Below are 6994 nucleotides of genomic sequence, written 5' to 3'. Positions count from 1 at the left end.
ACAAACAGTGGGATTGAAACCTATGAGATATCAACCATAACCTGCATCAACATGAACAAAAGCAGACCAAATATGAACACTAAACCATTGCAATATAACAGGGCATGGTTTAACAAGCTGACATACCAACTCAATGTGCACAGGTGCTAGCCATTGAACCTCCCAAGCAGGCATATCACAGGCCATGACCAAAATGGTACCATGAGTTTGATTCAATGAGCATGCTCAAAGTCTGCAGTAAAAAAAAACATGAGCCATTTGCAATGAAATCAGTGGAGATATGAAAGACAAAAGAAAAGTAGATGCACATGTTTAAGCTTGCAAGGCATTGAATCAAAGCATAGGCCAAACATCACAAAATGCAAAACAAAATACACTTGTACTTAACAATGACCAATTTAGCAAGTTACACTTAATTCAATGGTTTAATCCTAATTCTAAAGCCACCTACTACAACCAGTGCACATCGAAAAAATCACTAACCTTCATGCTTCATCATTCCAAGCCAAGTAAAGTCACTTAAACTCAACTGGTAACTTGGACAACAAGTCACTAAAAACACACTCCAACACAACTTCAATCTCATTCCAACCTGCAACAGCCAGTGGGAATTCTTTTGACTCACTCATTAACCAATCTTAACCAACTGAGTTGATTCTAACTAACTGAGTTTCACCATGAACTCAGTGAGTTGAATGCAACTAACTCCTAGCCTAAATATAATAGTTTCCAATCCTAACTCCAAGCCTAAACACCTCCAAACCTAAATTCTATTTAAACGGTTCATCACTCTCAGTTTCATCACTTTTTGAACCTTGCGAATTTAAGCAATCTCTCTACAACCTCTCTCACCCTCACCAAAGCTCTCTTATTCTCTCTCACAGAAAAGCCATTGAAGCTTCACATTGAAGCTTCAATTCAGCTTGAGCTAAGCCACCTCACTCTCACTTTGTTTCTAAAGTTTCAGAAGAAGAAGAAGGAGACGAACAGAAGAAGAAGAGGAAGGAAGAATCAAGGTCAGAAAACTTACCGGCGAATTCTCCGATCATCTTCTCCGGTATGTCATTTACAATTCGTTATCGTTTTCTTGCTCTGAATGTACCAGAACGTAGCATTTAGGTTGAGGAATGAAACCCCCATGGTGTTAGACGTTGATCTTTAGTGAGTGTCATTTAATTTGATTTGGAAAGCTAAGGGTGCTTCCTTCGTTTAGGTTCAATTCAACCAATCCATTGACAATCGCCCAATTTCCTTACTGTCATACCCTGATTTTGGCCCTGAATTTTTTTTCTCCCATCAATCAGTCATTGGCATTTCTCCTCATGACTATTTCACGTTTAAAACTCTTCACTTCATATTGAGAGATTTTTCATTCATTCATAATTCAAAGAAATTTCATACATATTTCTTCATTCACATTTATATTCTCCATTTCACATTCAAGATTCTACATTTCACATTCAAAATTTTCATTCATATTTCTTCATTACATTGGAAAAATTTTCATTCATATTCAAGAATTTCCACATACTCATTCATAGTTCGATTACTTCGTTCATTCATTCAATCATAATCATCCATGTACATGGCATATGAATAACTTATAAAAAAAAACATCTCATCACATGAATACATGAAGTTTCTAAGAAGCAAAAAGGACTCTCTTGAATGATCTGCATATTCTAGACTTGGAAACTATGACTTGGGACGAAATTGATGTCGTTGGAGTGCCTCCTTCCCCAAGGTCTGATCATGCTGTTACTGGACATGTGGAGCGATACTTGCTCATCTTCGGAGGGGGTTCACATGCCACTTGCTACAATGATTTACATGTTCTCGATTTACAAACTATGGAGTGGTCTCGCCCCACACAACAAGGTAAGATACCAACTCCACGTGCAAGATTCTGATATGAACAGGCAGGAGCTGGTCCATCTCAAGCAACTGGTCGCAGATGTAGAGTTTGAGAAATCAAGAATTTCAGATCTTCTACATATGGTTCAAGCATCTTTAAACACAGCAGAATCAGATGCTCTAGTCATGAAACAGAAGATCAGTGCCGGTCTTAAATCTGAACAAATACACTCTCAGCAGCACAATGAATCGTTTTCCAGTCTCGATCATTTCGAAGCTGAACTTCAGCAACTCAATTCCAAAAATCAGATCAGAATAACACAAATGATGGACCTTTAGTTTCAAGACAGAATATTCAAGAAAAGAGCATGTTTGGACCTACTGCTCATGGTATAAATAGTAGAGTCAATGTGGAAAACTTGCAGCAAATGAATCACGAGCAAAGATTTGTATCAATGCAAGATTTTAACAGGAGACAAGAACTAGCTGGATCTTCAGAGCTATCAGCACAAGACAAGATAGTGCAGGTTCCTCCTTCACAGAACGTAGCTAGACTAGATCCAACTGAAGAGAAGATTTTGTTTGGCTCAGATGACAGCCTGTGGGATGGATTTGGTACAAATATAAGTGACATTAATAACGTGGATGGTACAGATAGTTCTAGTGGATTTCCATCCCTTCAGAGCGGGAGTTGGAGTGTGCTTCTGCAGTCTGCTGTAGCAGAAACACCTAGTAGTGACATGGGTATCCAGGAGGAGTGGAGTGGTTTTGGTTTTCGGAATATGGGACAGTTATCTGGAAATGAGCAACCTTCAACTACTGATGGCAGCAAACAACAATCAGTTTGGGCTAACAGTAACATGCAAACACCTTCCAATTTAAATTCAAGACCTTTTATTCAGCCCGATGATGTTAGTAAGCCTCCAATAGCTGAAAACCATCGTGGTGTTTCTGAATTACATCAGTCAAGTCCTGACTCTTCACATCAACAGCATGACAGATTACAGACCGATTCTCAGAGACCAATTCCACAATGGCTTCTGTTTCTATACCGAGGAGCAGCATTTGTTGATTTAAGTCCACATCCCTTTGCGGTTGCCGATGCAGCTTATAGGCTCGTGATAAATGGTGGAATCAACCAGTCAGTATTGGCTCATCAGGTGGTGGAGGAGGGATGTGAGTTCTTTGCTATGTGGATGTCGTGGCGATGAATTAGGTATCACCAAGCTTCATGCTCAAGAAAAACCTGTTGCCTTAGAGATTGCTGTGAAAAGAGATGGTGGTTACAACTACTCTTCAACTGATCTAACATCAATTTGGTACCGTCTGAATGTCGAAAATATTGAATGGAATATATATGTTACAGATGTTGGGCAGTGGCAACATTTTAACATGCTCTTTAAGGATTACAGGCGTGCAGGGTGACTCCCAAAGGATGGAAATGGATATCCAAAATGCACTCATGTAATTTTGGCCTTGTTCTTGGCGACGATGGAAAACGATTCCAGACTCGCAGCACCGAGACAGTTCGATTGGTTGAATTACTTGACGGAACTAAAAGGCGCTGTCAAGCTTCCCTTCTTGAACGTGATAACGCTAAAGGCTGCACAGAGGAAGAGATTGAGAAAACATCAAATGCAGCAATTATGCATAAATTCACCAACTCTGTCATATGCCATGAAAAGCTTGAACAAAGAAGAAAAAGCTTACCGTAAGTGAATGTCGGTGTTGTCACTACAGCAAACACAACTGTGGCCCTGCAAGAATTAGACCAAATCGAACTCAAGCTGCTACCTTCCAATGCCACTTTCCTGAGCGCCGACCAAATTGCGATGATCAGTTTACATCTTCTGTCCAAACGCTTTGGGATGGATTTAATTCCAACTCTGGCAGTTCTGGAAAGCGCAAGAGTTTGAAACCAAGGCTACCCTGCATAATTGAAGAAATGAAAACGTGGATGAGATTGCTGGTACATTCCAACAAGGCATTGGTCCAGAAGGAATGAATGAGACAATTACCAGAGGACCACCAGCCATGATGCCCCCCACAAGCGGGATTTGAATATCAGCATCAGTTTGTTCCTGGGATGAAGTCCTTAATTTAAGTAGTGATTCCAATACCGTTAATCATGCTACAGATGCCATAGAATGATTGAGTCCCATTGTAAGTTCAGTTGCCACAATTTGATGATGTTGTTAGGAAGCTTGGTGTGAGAGCACGGTTTTGACTATGACCAAAAGCCATTCTGCATAAAACCGTCGAACCTGCAGAAACAGAACAAGTTAAAGGAAAATACCAAAAGTTCTTGCCGGTAGTAGAAGGAACAGGGATCGTATCATTGGAGAGAGGCAAACTTTGCTTGAACTTGTTGATTATATTTCAGCTGTGAATTCAAAGTTTAGTGAAGCGACAATGCAGGAGATCACTAAGATGGCAGCGGCAAAATTGTTTCAAACTCTACCGTGTTCGAATCATGATGGTAAGCTTGCGGAAGCATATGATCCTGAAGAAGAGGAACCTGCATTGGAACCGGCATGGAGTCATCTGCAGATTGTGTATGAAGTTCTCTATAGAGAGAAAGGGAATACTTGAAGACTATTCTCCACCGTATTTATGGGAAGTTCATGGTACACCGCCCGTTCATTAGAAAAGCGATCAATAACATCCTTTATCAGTTCATACTTGAGACAAAAAAACACAATGGAATTGCAGAATGCTGGAGTTTTTGGGCAGTATAATTAACGGATTTGCTTTGCCTTTGAAGGAAGAGCATAAGCCATTCCTTATCCGTGCATTGACCCCACTTCACAAGCCAAAGTGTGTCTCTATGTATCACCAACAGTTTTCTTATTGTGTTACACAATTTGTTGAGAAAGATGTCAAGTTAGCTAATATTGTGATCAGAGGTCTTTTGAAATACTGGCCTGTAACTATTAGTGCAAAAGAGGTAATGTTCCTTGGTGAACTGGAGGAAAGTTTTAGAATCCACTCAAGCAGCAGATGATGATGTATCCATAACATTACATGTTGTATATTCATCCTCATCATTATCAGGCGCCGCCTCATTAACATTAACCGTCGGCCGGTGGCAGCACAAAAGCACAAGAGAACCTGCACCAAAGCCGCATAGCAGAAATGGTAACGAGAATAGTTGCAAACGTCGCAAATCAACCAAATGGCATTGACGGTAAACTACCTGCTAATCACAATGCAGAACCTCATCCAAATTCTATTCTCAGCATCTCAAAGCCATGCCAATTCTGCAATGATATCGTCGCCACCATTTCCCATTTTTCGGCCACCGCAACTCTGTCGTATTCTTCGCTGTGTACTTCCGTAACAGATATTCCAAGACTGTCGCGGGATCTTTTTACCAGAGTATAAAGCTTAAACAGAACTATCTAAGAAGAAAATGCAGCACAAGAACAATTGATATGACAGAAAAAGATTTGGAGGCACCTGTCTGGGATTGTGTTATTGGTATCCCGTCATACTTCACCGACTTGCAGAGACGAGCTTATCTTGATGCGGCAAAAATTGCTGGGTTAAAGCCTTTGAGATTGATCCATGATTTTACTGCAACTGCCCTTAGTTATGGAATTTACAAAACGAATTTTCAAAGCGAGGGTTCAACTTATGTTGCATTTATCGACATTGGTCAATGCGATACTCAAGTTTGGATTGCAGCGTTTCAGTTCGGGCAAATGAAGATACTTTCCCATACTTTTGACAGGAGTTTAGGTGGGAGGGACTTTGACGAGGTTCTATTTACTCATTTTTGCGGAAAAATTCAAGGAACAATACAACATTGATGTGTATTCTAATGCCAAGGCATGCATTAGGCTGCGTGCAGCATGTGAGAAATTGAAGAAAGTTTTGAGTGCAAATCCAGAGGCACCGCTAAATATTGAGTGTTTGATGGATGAGAAAGATGTTAAGGGCTTTATCACACGGGAAGAATTTGAGAGTCTCGCATCGGGATTATTGGAGAGAATTTCTAAACCTTGCAGCCAAGCATTACTTGAAGCAGGCTTGAATGCAGAGAAGATTGTTTCTGTAGAACTAGTTGGTTCAGGTTCTAGGATTCCAGCTGTAAGTACATTATTAACCTCTCTATTCAAAAGAGAACCTAGTCGAAAGCTGAATGCAAGTGAGTGTGTAGCTCGTGGTTATGCTCTACAGTATGCTATGCTCAGTCCCGTATACCGTGTGAGAGACTATGAGGTCCAGGATATTAGTTCTTTTTTCATATGGACTTTCATCCGATGAAGGTCCAATTTCTATAGGATCGAATGGTGTAATTTTCCCAAAAGGCCAATTGATTCCAAGTACTGCAGTTCTACAACTCAGCAGACAAATTGCACCAACAATCTTCTGCAGCAAAGAAGTTGGATTGATCCTGCAGTATCACTTAATTACTAAGTGTATATCTCCGGTTAGTCTTCGGAAATGGAAATGGGCAATTACTATCAGCCGCTTCATAGAATGTTATAGTTTCCCATAGAGACCGGAGATCCAAAGTCCACAATTATGTCCAATTCTGGATCTTTTCTGGACCGTACTGTGGGTTTTGCTGTCAAATGCTCACAACAAAGAATAGCACACGGAATGCTATAAGAGAGCGATAGTCAACCAAGATGAGAATCAAGTATCTCGAAGCTGCATTGAAATAAGACATTGAAGTCTTCGACACTGAGGTTCGAAATTCGGACGTTTGTTTTCGCAATCAATATTGATGCTGTCATGGTCCAGGATGCCGTTAGTGAGAAGTTGAGAAATTTCATTCACTACATGACTACTTTTGATTCTGGTTTTGTTGACGGGTTTACCGCTGTTTGGAATTTGGCTTAGGTTACTCTCGTTGTATTTCCTATGATAGCCGTAATCAGAGACATTCATACCATAATTTTAAGAAGCTCTTTCTCAAGCTGGCGACATCGTAGAGCAGGCGGTTGCGCAAATCCGAGTAATGCTGGCATTTGTTTGGCGAGTCTCGAGCACTACAAGGCTACTCATCATCCTTGAAGGTTGCACAAAAGCTTGCCTTCAAAGATCAAGTCAATTCAGCATTAGAATCCTTGTGGCATGAACTGAGCTGCTGCATAAGCAAGATAGAATCCTACTCTGAGCCAGCATCTGA

At 40.5% G+C, this 6994-nt stretch overlaps 2 pseudogenes; both read left to right on the top strand.

Moving 5' to 3' along the window:
- The first annotated feature begins 1697 nt into the window (after nt 1-1697).
- On the top strand, nt 1698-4858 carry LOC127112014 (serine/threonine protein phosphatase 2A 59 kDa regulatory subunit B' gamma isoform-like; annotated as a pseudogene).
- Nucleotides 4859-5162: 304 nt separating this feature from the next.
- LOC127112018 (heat shock 70 kDa protein 16-like) lies at nt 5163-6472 on the top strand (annotated as a pseudogene).
- Nucleotides 6473-6994: the final 522 nt, after the last annotated feature.

This window comes from Lathyrus oleraceus, unplaced genomic scaffold (genome assembly GCF_024323335.1).
Source record: "Lathyrus oleraceus cultivar Zhongwan6 unplaced genomic scaffold, CAAS_Psat_ZW6_1.0 chrUn0007, whole genome shotgun sequence".
NCBI classification, from domain to species: Eukaryota; Viridiplantae; Streptophyta; class Magnoliopsida; order Fabales; family Fabaceae; genus Lathyrus; species Lathyrus oleraceus.
The sequence above is the reverse complement of the archived record's forward strand: the minus strand, read 5'-3'. Positions and strand labels throughout refer to the sequence as shown.